The sequence below is a fragment of the Canis lupus genome, chromosome 10 (assembly GCF_003254725.2).
Source record: "Canis lupus dingo isolate Sandy chromosome 10, ASM325472v2, whole genome shotgun sequence".
Lineage (NCBI taxonomy): Eukaryota > Metazoa > Chordata > Mammalia > Carnivora > Canidae > Canis > Canis lupus.
In genome coordinates this window covers 44,572,627-44,592,465 of record NC_064252.1, presented here as the reverse complement: position 1 = coordinate 44,592,465, position 19,839 = coordinate 44,572,627, and the positions used below count along the sequence as shown (strand labels likewise).

Genomic DNA, 19,839 nt, shown 5'->3' with positions numbered 1-19,839 from the left:
AACCTCCACCCCCGGCAGGAAGCGCCTCGGGGCCGGGTTTCCAGGGGGAAGGATCCCCCCTCAATGCAGGGTGCGGCCCCCGTGTGCACACGGACACCAGTGGTATAAACCTGCAGAACAGGCACCCAGGGCCTCTTCAGACACAAGACAAGGCTCCCTGAGAAACCCAGCAGGGGCCTGCCCACCCCTGATGCTAAGGCTTGCCCCCGCAGCGGCTCCCTACATGTCCTGCCCCACAGAGCTCCTGCACGTGCGGGTGGGCGGGCAGCAGCACCCCTGGGTGCTGGCTACAGCGACAGACATCCCCCCGGGAGCCCGCTGGAGCGTCCCTGAAAAACTGCCTCGACACTGCTCTAGGCTTGGGTTACAGGGGCTGGCTCCAGTCACCGCCACCCATGGTGGCTCTAAGATTACACAAGCTGGACACTGTCCAGGCAAACCTACTGTTTGTTTTCATCCTCGTTGAAGGAGACTTTAAAAAAATAGGAGTCCCTGCTGGGGAAAGAGGAGCCCTGCCCGCCCCCCTTGTCCACCTCCCGGGGAGCAGTACCCTAGTTGACAAAGGTGACTGTTCACTGGCAGGGGACCGGGACCCTGGCCACCAACAGGCCACTGTTGTCTCAAACCAGGATGGCTCCATGGGAGGCGGCAGGGGTGGCCTTGACTCTCAGCCCCCAGTGTTGTTCCCAGAGCAGGGCCCCAGCCCCTTGAGACAATCACCGTCTGGCGGTCAGCAGGTGCACAGCAGGCAGAGGAGTAGAGTCCAGAGCAGGAGACCCAGGAACCTGGGCATCAGCTCCCCAGTTGGTCGGTCCTGGGTCTCTCCTAGTGTGGGCGGTTATGGGGAAGGAGCTGGCATGGGGCCCTCAGGGTAGAGAAATAATGGAGGGAGGGAGGTCAGTAGGATGGGAGTGTCCACTGCCTGGCCTGGCCCAGGGACTGGGTCTAATTCCTACTCAGAGCAATAAGGAAAGAGCAGGACATCTCATGATAGGCCTAAGGAGACTCGGGCCCAGGGATAAGGAGGTATACGGAATGTGGGAGAGGGGCTGCCCCTTACGGCCCCCTTCTGCATGGAAACAGGGGTAGCAAAGTCCTTCCTTTGGGCCTAGGCGTAGCTAGAGGAGGCCAGAGCAGAGTATCACAGTGGCCTGGCTTCTGAGCACACTGGAGGCGCCTCCTGGGACCCCCAGGGATGAGGGCAACAGCAAATGGGGGCCAGAGCGGTGATGCCTGTGAATATGACTCTCCTGAGACCTCGGTGTCTGGCATTGTGCAGGAGCTGCACAAGCCTGTGCTAAACCAGGAAATGGGGAGACCTCGTGAAAATCACCTGAGGGCAGAGGGAGGAGGCCCATCAACTTTGGCCAAGAGAAGGACAGGAGCTTCAGGGAGATGGGGTGGGGGCTGCGATGGGCAGGTGAAGAGGGGAACTGCTTGGCACAAAGCGGGCTGCAGGGAGGGTAGGCGGGTCATCCGCAGGCAACAGCACAGCCGGGGTCCGTGTCATATGTGAAAGTCACACACTCGACCCCAATGTGTGACCAGTGGTCAAGCTCCTTCCACAAAACTTTCTCTGATTTGAGGACCAAAGTGAAGCACGAAGGCAGGTCTTCACAATGTCTGCTAACCAGTGCTTGGTCTTCCTGTAGAACCAAAATCAAACTCCAAAAAAATCAAACTCCGAACACATAGAGCACAAGTGTTCAAAGCTGGGCCAAGCCTCTGACAAATGATGGCAGGTGGCCCCCCTGGGCTTCTCAGATGGCTGCCCTTGAAATCACTGTGTCAGGCCTGGAAAACTGCCCCAAACTTCCAGAGAGGGATGGATATAGCAGGAACCCCGACTCTCGCAACACTGTCCAATCTCCGGGTACACGTAGAAAAAGAGGGATATTCCTAATAATAAAAGCAATTCACAGGGCTGTAAAAAAAACCTGCTGTGCCCACACAATGGAATACTACTTAGCAATAAAAAGGACTAAGTCACTGATAACCAGGACTAAATGGATGAACTACAAAATAATTATAGGCTCACAGAAGCCAGAGAGTACAAACTGCAAGATTCCATTTACATAAAATTTTAGGGAATTTAAACTGAGTAACGGTGACAGACAGCGCCTCAGGAGTTGCCTCGTAGGAAACTAGTAGGGATGAGTGAGGGAGGGGATTACCAAGGGCATGATGGATATGTCCTGGGGGTGATGGATATGTCCATTATCTTAATGGTGGTGTCAGTTTCAAGCGTATGTACACATATGTCAAAACTTAACAGGTGGTGCACTTAAACATGTACAGATTATGTCAATTATCTCAATAAAGCTGTTTTTTAAAAAAGTCATCCATACTGATTATGAGAAAAAATACAGAAAAATATTAAATCTCCCATAATTCTATCAGAGCTGACCAGAAACATTTCAAGAATGTTTCCTTCCAGTATTTTCTCTACACACACACATAAATAATACATAAATTTATTTTTATGTATAAGGCAATCTCTTTTTTTAGAGAGCTTTATATTCTGAATTTTTTTTTTTTACATTGGACTTCCTGAATGTTTTTTTTGTTTGGTTTTAAACTCCAATCCCTCAGGTACCCTGGGAAGAAGAGGGAGGAACAAGCAGCTCCTGGGGAAGGGGAGAGCAGCGAGGAGAGGGCTGGAGCCCCTGCAGCCACGCCTGTCTCGAGGGGCCAGGTGGATGTAGAACAGGCGACAGAGTGAGGGTCCACGACCTTGAGCAAGGGCCTGCCTGAGCTTCTGGGAGTGTCAGCACCCCTTCTCATGGTTCAGTCCACCTAAACCCTCTTGTGCTTTAAATCCAGCCAAAATGACAGTGCTGTGTAACCCAGTACCTGTCCCATCAAAATTTGCCAAAGGGAAGCTAAAAAAAAAAAAAAAAAAAAAAAAATGTGAAGACAGGTCTATGCACCCAGCACCTCTCCCAACTTCACTCTGGCCCCAAGCTCCTCCTCCGCTCTTGTTCTTCAGCCCCCTTCCAGCCCGGGCTGCCATCCTTCCTGCCTTCTTCACTTAGCCTTAGACCATGAAGTTCCCTTGACTAAGCATCCTTAGAAAAGCTCTCCAGGGCTCGGCCGCACTCCAGCATGAGGATGACTCATTCCCCGTTACTGGATGTTTAAACTGCTTCCAAATTTTCATCTTTATAAATAACATCGTGAGGAACATCCTTGCATAGAAACTTTTTGACTGCAGATTTCATTGTTTCCTTGGGAAAAATTCCTAAAAGCAGAATCACCAAGATAAAGGGATGAATTCTGTTAAGGGTTTGGGGACATTTTGCCAAAGCTGTTTGGCAGAGTGCTTGTACCTTTCCCTCCTAAAGGCACAGGGGAGTCCTTGCCACACACTTGTGCCAAGCGCCACCGTTCACAAAATCAATCAAAAACAATACACGCCGAAAACTTGCTAATTTGATAGCAAAAATTAGTGTCTAATTTTAACAGGCATCTATTTGGTTATCGTTCTTAAGACTGACCTTCCTCATACTTACTGCCATTCAAAATGAGTTCACATCAGGGGTGCTTGGGTGGCTCAGTTGGTTGAACATCTGACTCTTGATTTCGGCTCAGGTCATGAGCTCAAGGTTGTGAGATCATGAAATTGAGCCTGCACCCCCCTCAAACTCCCACTCGCTCAGCGTGGAGTCTGCTTCTCTCTTCCTCTCCCTCTGCCCCTCCCCTCACTCCTGTGTGCACACATTCTCTTAATCTCTTTCTAAAATAAATAAATCTTAAAAAAAAAAACCAACAAATTCATATCTTTCACCCACTATCCTACTGGCAAGTTCATTCATAATAAGACTTCTTCATGTCAATTATTAGATTTGTTTACATAAGAGAGTATGTGTCATACACATTCTTAGTTTATCGGCTAACTTTCAATTTTGTTTTGGGTTTCTTCTCTTGGCATACTGAAGTTTTTATTCCCTCTGATGAACAAACAAAACACAACTGTGGCATTATGGCTTCTGCCTCTGGTGTCGTGTACAGAAAGATGTTTCTCATCCACTAATTTCTCACTTACCTAAAATGAATTTGATAATTTCATTTTAAAATTTCATTTATTTGGGGGAATATATTTTGAAGTCTGATGAGTGAGGGACCTGATGGTTTTCCACGTGATTAAATATTAACTAAATCTGTAAACTCCTATTTTTCCAGACTTTCTAGTCTGTTCCATGGATCTGTTTTCTATTACTATCCCAACATCAAAATAAATTTATAATGTTTTAATATCTGATGGGTTATCCACCCATTTTCTGGCTGGCAGCTGCGTTAAATCCATAATCTGGGGACAACTTAAATATGTAAAACACTGATTCTTCCCTTCCAGAAGCACACTAAACATTTTTATTTATACAATTGCTCTTTTGTGTCTCCAGTGCCATCTTCTCATGTTCTGCCTACAGGTTCTACACGTTTCCTACTAAGTGTCCTTCCTAGGTATTCCATCTTTGATTCTCTCATGAATGGAACAGCTTCCCTGTCACATTTCCTGACTTTTCCATAGGCAAAGAGGATGCACTGCACACACTTCTGCATGTAGGCACTGTCTCCGCAACCTCCCCCAAGACAAGCACAGCTGCTTTGGAAGGTCCTACTGGGTGGTCACCCCAGCCGGATGCCAGGGCCATGGTCACTGAAGAGTGCCAGCACTTTCCTGGATGGTGCCTGGCCTGCCCAGTTTAGCTGCAGCCTACTGTTTTAAACCTCTCTGCCCTCTTCATTCCCTCCGCACCAACCTCGTTCTGTCCCATTAGACATGGCTCATCCTACACATGCCACACCCTCCCTCCAACGGGAGACGCCTCTCCTGTGCTTCTCCCTGCATAAGTGGCATTCACTCCTCCAGATCCATCGATGCTGCCTCCATAATCTGAATTCATTAATCTCTGTGGGGCGTGCATCTTATGGAGTAACCCTTATTTTAGTCTGCTTTATGATAAGAGTCATTCACACGTCTGTGTTCTATCAGGTGATGCCACGAAGACCTGACCCACATCTAAGCTATCGTGCCTCAAATCACACTGCTGCACATACAGCTGCAACAAACATGTGTTGTCAAACTAGATGAGGGAAACTAGAAAAGTGGGTGTGGAGAAGCTGCTCGTCCCAACTCATTCCTCAAGCCAAAAGGAAGAAGTCCTCCAGGAAGACAGAGAGGCCCACAGGACTGAGGACAAAGGAGTGCCTATGCTTTTTCAGAGTGGATGGGATGCAGGCCAGCTCAGCCTTGCACTCTTGGACTCTCCCCAGACGAGGTCTCAGGCTCCTCCCTCCCTCAAAAAGGTGGGCGTCTCAGTCTTGGAAATCAAATCTGCCAAACCACAGCCCAGACATGCTCAGAGGAAGGCCAAAGGCCTCAAGCCCGGCCATACAGAAGATTCACCTGTAAAGCTTGTTTTTTGTTTTTTGTTTTTTTTTGTAAAGCTTGTTAAACACAAACCATGGTCCCACCCAGACCTCCTGAGTCAGCCTAGTAGGTGAGGCTGGGGCAGCCACAAGGGGTGCTGGTAGCAGGCCAAGGCACCACCCAGGGAAGCGCACTTCCACCTCCTTGGCCTGCCCTGAATGAGGCAGAGGAGACCAGCAAAGGAGAAGGAAACCAACATTTGACAATGCCTGGAGGCGAGGCACTGGGCTAGGAAGGCACCTGACATGAATTAGCTGATTCCCTCAGCAAACCTGTATGAGTCACTACACCAACTTACAGACGAGGAAACACGTTCAAAGGCATATGTTTCACCCCCCAAGTGACCAGGTTGGGACTAGAACCAAACCAAACCAAACCAAACAAATCCATATTTGAGAAATCCAAACTTTTCTGGTTTAGCTAATACTCTCAAGGTCCTAAAATTTCCTCGTATCTCTCTCTCCATGACCCCTCAACCTGAGTTGAGTAAGCACTTGGATGCAAAACCAAGGGCTGTTTGCCTTCAATGAACAGGTGTGGCCAAGGTGGAGACAATCTTTTCAGGGTCCCTGCTTTCCCTCCAGCCCATCTGCATCCAGGCATTGCTAGGCCAGGCCGCTGAGAGGTCCCTTCCTACCCCGGGTCACCCCCACCTGTGCGACTCTGCTCAGACAGTTCCCTGGGTCAGGAGGTCCCTCTGCCACACCTGCTGCCCAGGCCAGTCACTCTTCTTTGGGCTCTTGACACATTTGCCTATTTAGGCGCTCTCTTCTATTTTTTTAAAAAAGATTTTATTTATTTATTCATGAGAGTCACAGAGAGAGGCAGAGACACAGGCAGAGGGAGAAGCAGGCTCCCTTCAGGGAGCCTGATGCGGGACTTGATCCCAGGACCCCGGAATTACAACCTGAGCTGAAGGCAGACACTCAACCACTGAGCCACCGAGGCACCCTGGAGTTCTCCTCTATTAAAGAAAAATTTTAAAGTAAATGTCAAATTGCACCAGCATAAAGATGGTTATGTATTAAAACAACTTTTTTTAATGTTTTAAGGAAACTTAAGTGTTTCCTTTTTAATGTTTCCTTTAAGGAAAACTTCATGTTTCCTTTCTGATTTTAAAAGAAATTAAAACAATTCTGTGGGTCCCTAAAACTATTATGAAGTCTCGGCATCATGCCTCCCATATCTACTGGGCCAGTCAGCAGCCCCCATCCTACCATGAGGTTCCCTGGAAACTCCCTGTGGAAGCCCCAGCTCAAGCCTCCCCACATACCCGCCCTGGCGGAATCCACTGCCCTCCCCATCACATCTGCTGCCCTTATACTGATACATCTAGAGCGACTGGATAGGCTGTGAGCTCCAGGGGGGCCTTGATAAGGGCGTACTGAAGGAACACAACAGAAAAACAGACGTGAACTTTAACCAGATGAACTGAGACATTGGAGAGACCTCTGCCTGATTTTCTTGTGACTATGTCTTTCATATTCAAACTAGCTTAACATCCGGCTATCTCTCACAGGCAAACAGGAGGCCAAGGCACCCTTCAAGACTGGGTTACTGGGGGGAAAAACATGGCCACAAGAGTCCCAGAGCCTTCTGCTGTAACACCTCAGACGCCTTGGAAGTGTTGCAGTGACCAATGCTTGGGATTGTTTTTAACGCCTATGAGCTAAGAAATAAGTAAATCTGGAATTTTTAAAAAAGCAATAATTAATAATTGGAAATTTAATGCCTGCTACATCTTTTACATTTGTCTTCATGTTTGGTTACTTCTTTTAGACCATATTCTCTAAATTTATATATTTTTTTCAATTAAAGTATGTTTATCCTAAAAATAAATTTGGGAGCAGAAAGCTATTTGGTCTCGTTGCCCAAGGAGGCCTCATCCACTGCAGAAGCAACCTGATCCCAGGCACCCCCTGGTGGAACATGCTGATATTGCAGGCAAAGGACCCACCAGGTACATCCACTTTTTTTTTTTTTTTTTAATTTTTATTTATTTATGATAGTCACAGAGAGAGAGAGGCAGAGACACAGGCAGAGGGAGAAGCAGGCTCCATGCACCGGGAGCCCGATGTGGGATTCGATCCCGGGTCTCCAGGATCGCGCCCTGGGCCAAAGGCAGGCGCCAAACCGCTGCGCCACCCAGGGATCCCGACTTTTTTTTTTAAAGGTTACAAATATGCAATCGCCAAACATATATCCTTAGTTTCTTTACGTGTGAATCTCTGATCTACATGCATTATCTGGAAAGAGCATCAATATTACATCACATACATATACAGGTTATTTTTTCCCTAATACATGTAGATGCAGTATTATCTAAAATTATCTAGATGAGCTTCAACATTCAGTGTGTTTTTGTTTACATATATTTCCCTCATTGATGGCCCATGAAAATATAGTTACTGTAATGTGAGAGGTTTCCCAAATTGTTCATTCTCAGAAAGATCAGTCAGTCTGGCTTTCAGGGTGAATCTACAGCCTGTAAGAAACCACATGCCATAAAAAAAAAAGAAGAAGAAAAAGAAAAGAAAGAAAAAAGAAAAGGCAGGCCATTCTGGACACTGCTCACTGATGTGACTTCAGATGGGGATTCCAGTTTGGTCGGCTGTGAAGGGCTTAAACAGCACCTTTGTACCAAAGACACTATGTCCATCAGAAGAGCAAAGAACTGGTGAGATGTCAACTGGATGTCCCAACAGAGGTGTTTATTTGGGAAAGGAGGAGAAACAAGAACAGATGATGTTTGAGAAGTACCTGCTCCTGCAGCTAATCATGCTGGTACATGGTGAACAGTTCACTTAGGATGGCCCCACGGCGCCAGACTCAGGACACAACCCACCCCCCACCCCCCGGTCTTCTCGGACAGGTACAAGCCACCTTCACCTCTCTGAGCTTCAGTTTCCTCACCTCAAAATGGGGATAATCATTTCTACTTTTAAAGGTTATTCCCAGAATCGGTGGGATAATATATTCCTTAAATGTCTACTAGTGCCTGGAATATAGTACGTGCTCAGCCAACAGGGGCTCCAATCCATTATCTCTCACTGCACCACTTCAGTTTTTATTCTCAGACACAGTGATGATGTGAAATGTTGGAGTTCAGAGAAAGAATTCTTGCGACATCTTTGGTGTATAACGGTTTTATTAAAGCACGGGGACAGGACCTGTGAGCAGAAAGAGTTGCCTGGGGGTCACGAGGAGAGTCCCTTTATATCCTTTCAAGTTGGGAGGCGGTAAGGAAGAGCCTAAGTCTCTAAGGAATTTGGAAGCAAGATTTCCAGGACCTTGAGGAGACTAGCTATTGTTAGGAAAGGGTCATTTACTACCATCTAGTAAACCCTTAGTCCTGAGGCCGTTCAGATATGTATCATGGGCCATAGGCTTGGAGGATGACTGCTAACATATGTCTTGGGGGTGGGGGTGGTAGAGATAAAGGAAATTTCCAAAGGGATTTTCACATGTTAAAGTAGACTCACAGGATCCTGGGCGTCAGGCTCACATCAAGCAAAGGCTGCCTTTTGTCTCTAGCAAAGTATTAACATCAAGGCAGCTGATTTCCTGGAGAAGGTCACTCTGCCTGTCTCAAGGACTTGTCAATGGGCTGTAAGTTGTAAGGAACTTTAATTTTTTTCCTGCATTTCTTTTGCCTGTGTTCTCCACATCAATGGCAGCCATTTAGGTTTTATTCCTTCAGGTGAACAAGTACTTAACCAACTGGAGCTAAGTATGTGCTTACCCTGGGCCAGGCACTCCAGCCAGCCCACACAATCACCCTCTGATATGGGTACTAGTCCCATCCCCATGTTCTAGATGGGGATCAGAGGCACTGAGAGACCACATGACTGGGAATGGGAGGGGCAGGCTTTGTGCCCAGAACCCCCAGTCACTAGACCTTATTCTGACTAGAAATGTATTAATAAAAATGGCTAAATTATAATAAGGCTTAATTATAATAAAATGCCATTTCTAACTCACTCTTATATACTGGTTGCAGCATATCTGCCATTTCCACATGAACTATTATTACCTTTGCTTCTCCCAACAACCCTGGGACGCACGTCTCTCAGTCTCCCAGTGTGCACAGGAGGAAAAGTGAGACTAAGGCCATCCTCAAGGTCACCCAGCCAGGGACCTGTCAGGGTGTGGTCAGCCCAGCCCCCAGCCTGTGCCCTTCTGCCTACCTCCTCCACCTGTGACTTTCCCCTCCTCTCCTTTCCTGCAAAAGCTGCTCAGGCTGGCCGGGAGAGGCAGGAGGAAGAAGGGTCTCCAAGTAGACTCCAGTTGTGTGTGGGATGTAGGGAGATGGGCTCAGGGGGAAGTGTGTGGGATGTAGGGCGATGGGCTCAGGGGGAAGTGGACCATAAGGAGCCCTTCCCATGCCCCAGGCCCTGTGCACACCCAAGGGAATAATTTGCCAAGAATGTTCACTCCCAATAAGTAAAACCCTGGGGGAGTTATAAAGACGCTTCCCAGCCATTGCCAAGTTAATAGTTCACAACAGGTTAAAAACAAGGCAACAAGGAAAGGACACAGGATTCAAATCCCTGCTCCACTGTGTACTGATGATTAAGTCCTATAATCTCTCTGTACCTCAGTTTGTTCCTCTGTAAAATGAGGATAAGAACAGTGAGGGGTGGAGCAATCATGACAGCACCTGGGCGTGTACACTAACTAGTAATAGGGATAGAGCCAACAACCACACAGTGCTTGTACAAGCAGAAGGGTAAGTGCCTGGGTTGTTTTCAAGGGGAAATCCTCTCCTGAGAGAAATGGGGGTGGGAGGTGAAGCTGGGTTCACAGCTCTTTCACTCACTAGCTGGGAGACCTCAGCCAAGTTAATTCACTTCTCTGGGCCTCGGTTTCCTTATTTATAAGATGCACACGGTGACGGAAAGTTTTCAGTGAAAGAAAGTGAAACACCCAAAATGGTGCCCAGAGTTCAACAGGCAGTAAATACAGTGACTGGCTCTGACATCACCAACTCTTTGGGCTGGAAAGAGACTCTTCTAATCACACACATACTGACACTTTATTACTTTAAAGCACAAAACTGGTGGCGGGGTGGAGGGGTGCGTGGGATTATGCAACAGGCAGCCTGGATCATCCAGTGTTTATATGCCCCCCCCCAAAACATTTTATATGGTTAGAAGGACTGAAAGAAAAACATCTGTTGCTGGTAAAAATATTCTGGTTTACTTCATAATATACAATCAGGGTACACCCCCCCAAAAGAAAAAGAAAGAAAAATAGCATTATATATAAGTCAAGTCCTATTTTTAATTCCTAGAAGGAAGGTGCTATAGAAATCCCAGGTGAATCACTTGGGATATATCAAATCACTATTACTTTCTCTTTTTCAAAAGATATGGATTTTTTTAATGGGTTTCTAAAACATGACCTGCTGGGCCCTCCAAAGACCAGTCCCAAGGGCTATCACATCCCACCGTGAGTTAGAGGGCGCTGGGCTCTTCTCTCGTCACCCCAGCATCCACCTTGGGGCTTCACATTAGGGGCCAGCAGGTTACTTTAAATAGTCCGTCTCCGAAGGGGTAACATTACTGTAAGTGAGAGAGGGCCTGTTTAGGGTCAGAAAGATGTGCGCCGTCAGGTCTGTGGCCACTCCCCACCCCCAGAGTCACCAGAACACCGTGGCCCACCCAATGGGCTTTAAAGACTTGTTAAAGTCTTTCCTGGAAGCGTCCCTCAGCAATGCTTTTCTTGAACAACTGAAAATACAGTAATTCGCTCAGAGGGGGACCTTGGCACTATACAAACACCTGAATTCATAGTAATTATGCAAAAAAAAAAAAAGCCTGTTTGAAGAGGCAAGGAGAAAGTTTATAAATTGACTGCTAATCAATTACGGCTCATGAAAAAAAAAAAAAACTAGCTCTCCACTTGGTGGTATGTTAACTCATGCTTCCTCCCCCTGCCTAAGAACGGAGGGGTGTTCAGCATTCACATAGCACTGCCAAGAAAGGAGCAGAGAGAGCAAAGGGTCTCCAGTACTGAGAGAAAACAACCAGACAACCCACACCCTTCCTACTGAGGCTGGTCTCTGGGGATCTGATTTTCAAATAAATACATGGTCTATAGACAAGGCAAGTATGCGGGAACCATTTGTATGTGGCTTCATGTTGTTTTGCTACCTATTCTGAGCAAAGCTCAGGCTGGGGAAGCTTCTAATCTGGTTTCCAAGAGAGAGCAGGAAGGGGCCTTGGACATGATGTCCAAGGGGACTGAAATGAAAACCTCACCCATGAAAGACAGTGGGCCTTCTCTGAGAGCAGAATTACTGGTTCTGTGAGACAGGGACCAGGCCCTCTGTACCTGTGGCTACATTCTGTGAACCTCACCTCTGCCTGCATCCAGTACAACACTAAAAGGGCAACATTAGAAAGATACATAAAGGCGGAGATTCTATTCACATTCCGTGGCTCCCTCCCTGCCAGGCTCCCCACGTAGAGGACTTTCCTGTGCATCTCTGCTAACAGACACTACTGCTGTGTAGTGCAGGTTTTCCTGTGTGTATGTGTGTGTGTGTGGGGGGGGGGGTAGGTCCCAGAGCCTCTTCCCAGCTCACTGGATGGACACTGCGCAGGTGGAGGGACCCTCCGCAGAACAGGTCAGGCTCCCGGCCGGCCAGCTCTGTAGTGTGGCTCTGGGGGTCACTCCTGCCGGGCTGGCCAAAGGCCAAGCTTCTAATAATTCTGTCCCCCCTGAATTTCCTGCATTAAATCTTCTTCTGCCTAAACTAACTAGAGCAAATCCTGAATAATACAGAGGCTGAAGACACTGTCGACCAAGATGCAAGAAATTTCATCAAAAACAAAACAAAACAAAACAAAAACCCAAAAACCTTTACTGTGAAAGAAAATTATTCCAGGTAGGACATATCAAAGGAGGAGACATGTACATACACAGGAAACGTACTTATGAGCTAGTACTTGAAAGGAAGCAACCAGAAAAATGGGCAAAAGAGCATGGACTGGGATGTTCACCGTCCTGTTGTTACTAAGAAGCAAAAGGTTGAAAATAACCTAAGTAAACGTCCATGCAACAGGGGACTTGTATAAGCTGGGCCTACCCGGACGATGGGACTTCCTCACAGCCACACAACTGATGTTAAGGAAGAACATCTAATGATGTGAGAAAGAGACTCCACACATACTACTAATTTTTAAAAGGCAGCACAAAACAATACAGACATCACCTCTTTGTGTTAAATATATCCTTTTGTGCACACACATGCATACACGTATATATTCAGCATGGCGAGGATAAAAGTTTGGGAGGATATGCACCCAAATCCATCAAGACGCCCACTCATGTTCCACCCCCGGGTTCCCTGGGTGGTGGAGTCCGCGTGCTGTGCGGCCCCTGGCCTCGTGCCACACGAGGGAGCAGCCAAAGAGCAGCCTGACTGTGACGAGCCAAATCACAAGTCTGGTCGGCACTCCAGACGGTTGGCAGGCCTGCTCCGTGCCAAGTTTGCCGCCTTCTGGGCCTTCCCTGCTTGCTGGCCTGGCCGAGTCCTGTCTGCAGTGGTTCCTTCACCACCTGGAGGTGCCCCTGGGATGTCCCAGGACCCATGAAACACAGCCAGTAATTTCAGTTCTCAACGTGGTACCGGGGAAGCCTTGCCTACCCGAACACCTCAACTGAAAGAACCATCTTTGCTCACGAAGGCCGTGAGGGAAACAAGATGACACTGGCCAAGCCTCGGAAAACACTGACTCAAACCTGCAAATGTTTTGTGCTTATACCTGAAGAGCCTGTTTCACCCAGACAATATACCGGGAACGCTACTACATGGCGATTTAGAGACCTGACTTCCAATGGAGCATGCAGCTGACACCCAGCAACCATCCAAATACACAGCACCACTTCATATCCTGTGGAAATAATCCCAGTTTGCAAAGAATGAATCACCAGGTGAAGTGGCCCGACTGAGTGATTCAGACGTCAAGTGCGTGGGTCTGACCCACCAACAAGCCCCGTCCTCCTCTTCGCTTCCAGCGTTAGCACTTGTGGCTGCCAAGTCCTAAACCCCCCATGCAGAAAGGACCTGCGAAAAAGTTCTTGCTACCACTTCTTAAAGGGAAGGGGTAGGAAAAGATGGGTAATTAAAGCATTACAGTGTGGTATTAAACCCAAGTGGAAACATCAGGTGCAGAGAGGGTACGGTGCTTCAGAGCAGCTCAAAGCATTGCCCACAACATTAAGAACCCAAGACATCCAGCTCTGAGCCTAGGCCCCGGGACAAGAGTGGCCCCACACCCAGCGCTCCTGTCCCTGCACCTCTTGGGTGCAGAAGCTGTGCCTGGCCATACAGCTACAACCAAAAAGACCTAACCTGCCCAAGGCTCAAAGCAGCATGTACAGCCTCACTGATGGGCATCCGCCCATGGGCACTCTTTCCTGAGGAGTCAAGAGCAGAAACCAGCTCTGAGCATGCAGTTCAGTGTGGGTCTGCAAACCCGAAGTAACCATGAGCAAGGTGTATGAGCATACACAGACCCGACCCTGGTCCCAGAGGTCCCCATGCACCTCAGACTCCCCCATCTTGATGGGACAATGGCTTCACAAAAATACATTCAACCTGGAACCTGATTTTAAGAGACTAGCTAGTGTAATGTATATTTGTTGAATTGTTTGGGAATATTCAATTCTAAAGAGAAGACAGCAAAGGCGGTGGATGACTTGTAGGACAGGTTTAGTAAAGATAAAGCTCAGTAAAGAGAGCACATATATATTAAACATAGACAGAAAGCTGTGGAAAGACAAGAGATACCTAATATTCACGATGCATTAAATATACCCAAGGCAGCTGGGCAGTAAATATTCATGATACAATAAATGCTGAAAAAGTACTAAATATTCATGATAAATTCACATGCATGAGACTAAATAAGAGGAATTTGATATTGGTTGCAATTTGGTTACCCATTGGTGACACCCATTCTGATCCTCTAACCCATAGCTGTTCATCAGGCTCACTGGGGATCCACAGATGGGGGAGGGACAGAAGTATCCCTACATCTCTCCATTAGAATGTGTATGTGTGTGTGTGTGAGAGAGAGAGAGAGACAGAGAGAGACTGGCCCAGGGCACCTCCTGTCACAGCCCTGCTGCTAGTACTTTAACTCTGGTCTTTGTAACCACTTATCAGCAGGGAAAGCCAATGCCGCAGAGAGAGCTGGAACACATGAACACGGTATACACCAGGACTCAGATGTTGAGGGTCTTCCACCGCTTGCACCCTCTCCTACCTGTGGCACCTTCCCTATCTCCTTCCCCTTCCTTCTCACTGTGCGTTTTACATCACACCAAGGTCTTTCCCACACGCCATTTACCACCAGCTCTGTTAAGGAGCACTTTGCAGCAGATCTGCTCATTTTCCTAAATGCCATCAGATCTCAGATGCAGAAGGACCCTTTACTGCTTCAGGGTACTTATTAGGCGGCCCTAGCGGAATTATAAGTGCCCTTTCACCTTCTAAAAAAGACAATGGAAGAATAATAGTCATAAATAACTTATGAAGCATTTCTTCTGCTGATACAGTACCACAAGTGATACTTGTGTGTATGTGGGTGAATCACCCCGCACCCCATCCTATGGGTGCCCGAGGTCACAGGGACTCCACGTGACACAGCTGAAACCAGAGCTCTGACCGCCACGTTGGCTGGACCACCTGCTCTAAGAAAGCAGAACATCTCTGACATTTTCATATCCCACATTCAGGGCAGCTGGTCTGAGAGCAGTTTCACACACCACAGCTAAGTTTTCTGTTGCCTCCCACAGACATGAGAATTTAGGGGGGCAGAAACCATAGAGAGACTGGTGTATGGACCTCAGAGGTGAGCCCAAGTATTCTGAAGTTCTCAAACTTCATAAATTTACAAATCTGCCTCACACACCAGGGCTAGGAAAAGGCTTGAGCAAATAAATAACTTTCCACTCCCCACCTTTCAAAAGGATCTTTTGTAATTTCTTTTCACAGACACCTTAATCATAAGAAAAATACTTGAGAGTGTTTCCTCTTAGGAATCTGCACAGGAATAGTGCAAGGGTCTGCATGGAGCCAGGGACTGATGCCAGTGAGGAGGGACCCCTCGCTGCATGGTCACACCTGTATCACTGTCTCTTGTCAATAAGCCACTGAATTCTCATGGCATCTTCTGGTTCATGACCTGCTGAGCTCAGAATTACAGGTGACAGCACGTGAAAGCAATACAAAGAATTCTCAGGTAATTCCTCAGGGTCTCAAGGACCACTAGCCTGACCTAAAAGTTTGAAATTATTTTCCAGATACAAATATCTAAGAAAAGTTAGATGAAAACTCCTCTGATTTCCATTGTGGAGGGAAAACACAAAGAATTTAGGATGTTGATCTTTTCTGTTGTCCTACCTACAGATGACAGTAGCTGTGCCAGTGTTTATAGCTACCTAGACAACCAAAGGGATAATCATGTCACCAGGAAGGGTTAAGCAATGAGCGGGTCCTGAAAGGCCACTCCTGGGAAAGTCTTCTGTCTCTAGGCACTCAAGAACTCCTTCTCATGGAAAGTTCTCTTTTATCTCAGATCCATGTGGTTAAGTTTTAATGCTACGTAAAGTCACCTCCTCCAAGAAGTCTTCCCTGACCACTTCACCTTCCACTGAATGTGGGGAAAAAAAAAAAAAAAAACAAAAAACCACAAACCCAGAGCTTAGGTTCACATCTTTAGGCTTCCTAAAGGCTAATCTTATTCTCCAAATAATTCTTAAGCACTCTGAAGAAGCAACTAATTATGATTTGGATTTTTCTGTATTTCCCCTATGTTTTTAATAAATGCCAAGTACATGGAGGATGGTTCTCATAATGAAGAAACAGCAGCATAAATAGGGGTGACAGTTTGAAAGACATTAATCCAAATGAAATTGGTTTACTGGGCTGCACTCGGTAACATGCTAGCAGAAAGCTAGTCTCTTCTCCCATCTACCACTAAAGCTTCAAAGCTGCTCTTTCCCCATTTCCTCCCAGCCTGTGACTGGTATGTCCAGCAGGTCCTACAGTCTTCCCAGTCTTTTTCACACATTAAGAAGCCCAGCGCACATGGCCCAGGTCAGCCTGCCAGGAAGATGGGACCGGGGCAGGGAGGGGGGTAGGGAGAAGAGGGGAACTTCTTCCCTATTTTCCCAATTTGCTCCTCTATGCCTCCTTCCCACACCACCAGGATACATGTGATTTTTCTGGGGGTGGGGGTAACAGAAAAAGATGTTGGGCGGTAGGGGAGGGGGATAATAGAAAAAGATGTTTAAATTCCCTTTGCATATCAAGAGAAGAGCTTGGAAGGGTTGATTCCAGAGCTTTATTCTAAGTCATAATGCACAGGGGACAGAAGATATGAACTAAGGAAGACCTGCCCCACAAGCTTAAAAGAAAAGAAGAATTAGAAGAATAAGGAGAAGGAGAAGGAGAAGAAGAAGAAACAGCAGCAGCAGCAACAGGTCTTGGAACGCCTGGTTGGATCAGTCCATGGTGAAGCATGAAATTCTTGATCTCAGGGTGGTTCTGAGACCCACATTACAAGTAGAGGTTATTCAAAAATAAAATCTTAAAACAAAAAAGGCTCTTCCGGTACCGAGAAAAGAGGAACCTGGAGAGACCAAGCCCCCCATCCCTTGCCTGGAGAAAGGGTGGTAAGGGAAGAAAAATCCTTTGCAGGCTGAGAGAGACATGGAAAGCATGGGAAGTTTTCATCCTGCTTCCTACTGGGAACACTGGGGATGGCTCGGTACAGCGGGAATGGAAGCCTAGCATAGTGCCACGCAACCTGGGCAGCTTCTCAGGTGCCCAGGACAGACCTAGAAGAAATCCAGAATATGCAGACCTCTCGGCCAGATGCAGGAGCCAGGCCCCATCTGTGGCTTGTCCCATGAAACCTCACTGGACCATACTCAGTGGCAACAAGGAAAGGAGGCTCAGTCGTGGTGGGGAAACTCGCCAGAGGACAGCAAAAGGATCAGACGACCTGCAAGAGGCCACTCTTCCCCACACCCCGATGTGACTAAACTTGGGACCCAGAGACCACCTGCAGGGACAAGGGGCCCTCCAAGGGTAACCCAGAGAGACTGAGACACTGATTCTCAAGGGACCCAGCCGCTTTAAGCTAGTGACTGAGATAATACTACTTGACTTAAGCTCACGAAAATCACAATCATGAATGAGGACCAAAAGGGAACCAAAGCGGTGTGTCTGGAGTGGCAAAGTTAAATACACTTATAAAACATTTTGCATATTATTATGACTGTGGCTGATGAACTTTGCCACACCAAAAATAACCCTCGGCAAGAAACACATCTGCTTTGATTCAACTGCTTCCGAAGGGTCTTCATGCAACACAAGCAGAATTTATGAGTGTCGGTGCAGGACAAGGCACAAGGCTAACCTCAAGAGGAAAAACACGTGGTTGCAAGCTCGCAAGGCGAATCTGGGCCCACCAAGCCATCACGGAAAACTTACCCTCCAGGAGGACCAGTGCCTTCATACACGTTCTCTCATTTAACGGGACAGCATCCCCGTGAGCTGGCTATTGTTAATTCCATTTTGCTGAATGGCAAACTGAGAGTCAGAAGGATTCGGTGACTAGGTCAAGATGACCAAGCTGAGTGGCCATACGATTAGGAAAGCCACCCTCTCACAGTCCCCATATGCCCAGTCCTATGCAACAGCCAGGTGCTGTGCATTAGCTGTGCAACACCCATGGAAGGTCTGCTTTGTAAAATTTTATAAATGAGAAAACTGATGCTTACAGAAGTTAAGAAACTTGACAGTCTAGAACTAGAGTGAGACAAGTGAGTATACTGAGGCTGCTCAGGCACAGTACTTAAGGAGATACCAAGAAACTCCCTAAGATGAACATTTTAATGCAGTTTCAGAACATCAAAACGAACACAAAATCCACATTGTACTAAATATCACGATTTTAAATAAAGACAGGATTCAGCAGTGATTTTTCCTTTTGCCTCAGGCTCCAACATGGCTCAGGGACACTGAGCCCCTGGCACTGGGACAGGGCCAGGAAACCAGCCACCTCAACCTTTCTCCACCAGCCCCCAAAGACAGGGATCCCAGAAACCACTGCTGGGCCCTCTCCAGATGTTTCCCCTCACAATTTCAAAACCTCAAGTGGTTCTTAGGAGTGACCACCATGCTCTGTAATGCCAGGTGTGTGTGTGGGGAGAGGGTGAGGGTGGCTGAGTTCCAAGCTGAATACCAGAGGTCTAAATAGATTTATTCCATGGTCCTGAGCGCGTGTTATGTAAATGAAGGAAGCCTGCAGACTTGAATAAGAGAGTAGGATATTTTAAGATACCAGCTTGAGAAGGTATGGGGTGGGCTCTAAAAGGATCACACAGCTGCTTGTCTCCCACTTGATAAATTTCCTGGCCCCAAATTAAGTGCTCAGCAGTGACACGATGCCAGCTGTCAGCCTGTACCTCCACAGGTCCAACTCAAACCGAGGCATTCCTTTTTCCCTTGTTTTTCGAAAGCCAAATGTCAGCTCATCTGAGTAGCTACCTAAGCTCCGATCACTGCTTACTTAACCTCAAAGTAAAGCCCTGCCTGATATGAAGATCTGTTTTGTTAATTAAAAATGTGAACACTGTGGTGAGCATTACGTATCGTATGGAACTGCCGAATCACTATGCTGCACACTGGAAACTAAGATCACGTTGTATGTCAACTATAATTTTTGTAAGAATCACATCCCCCCCCCCCCTCCCCGCAACTGGACTATTTCTTAGATCAAACCCAGAATCGCTTCCTGGTGGCTTGTAATCGAAGCCTAAAACCTGTTTACGAATCAAGCAGTAAAGTCCAAGGAAGACGCTCCGTGAAGCGTCCGCGGACTTCTCCCGCGGGGCCCTGGGGCACCGTCCTCCCTGTTCGGTTATTTTCGTAAAGCTTGAGGCTGCTGGGCTTCACCTCCCGACTCAAAGTTAAGTCCAGCAGAGTGAGCCACGGGAAAGTTTGGGCGCGCGGGGGAGCGCGTCTGCCGCCTCTCGGGCCGCGGGGACGGCGCCCCCACCCCCGCTCCGGGCGCCCGGCCGCCCCCGCCGTCCCCGCCCCCCCGGGGCTCCCCGCGCCCCCGCCCGGCGGCCCACGCGCGCTTCCCATCGCCCCGGTACCTGGCGCAGGCGGCGGCCCGGGCTCGGCGAGGCGCCGGAGGGACGCCGTCCGCACGGTGCGGGCAACGCTTCCGCCGAGGGCGCGCGCGCCCGGCCGCCCCCGCCCCAGACCGCACGGACGCCCGCCCGCGCCGGAACGCCGAGGCCCGCGGCGCCACGCAGCAGGTGGCCGCCCGGCTCGCCGCGGTCCGGGTCGGGGCCCCGAGAGCGGGGCGCGGGCG

The 19,839-nt window shown here is 48.0% G+C and overlaps 1 protein-coding gene across 4 annotated transcripts in view; it reads right to left on the bottom strand.

The window, feature by feature from the left end:
* Positions 1 to 19,839, bottom strand: part of CRACDL (CRACD like) — a 186,168-nt gene that overhangs the window by 114,350 nt on the left and 51,979 nt on the right. Inside the window, exon 1 of one of the 4 annotated variants that reach the window (XM_049115460.1) lies at positions 19,619 to 19,730. The exons of 2 other annotated variants lie outside the window; for them this stretch is intronic. The gene's annotated coding sequence lies outside the window, so the exon portion shown is untranslated. Of the gene's footprint in view, positions 1 to 720; positions 1,008 to 19,618; positions 19,731 to 19,839 lie in introns of those variants that run through there. One more of the 4 variants, XM_049115459.1, reaches the window with a different exon arrangement.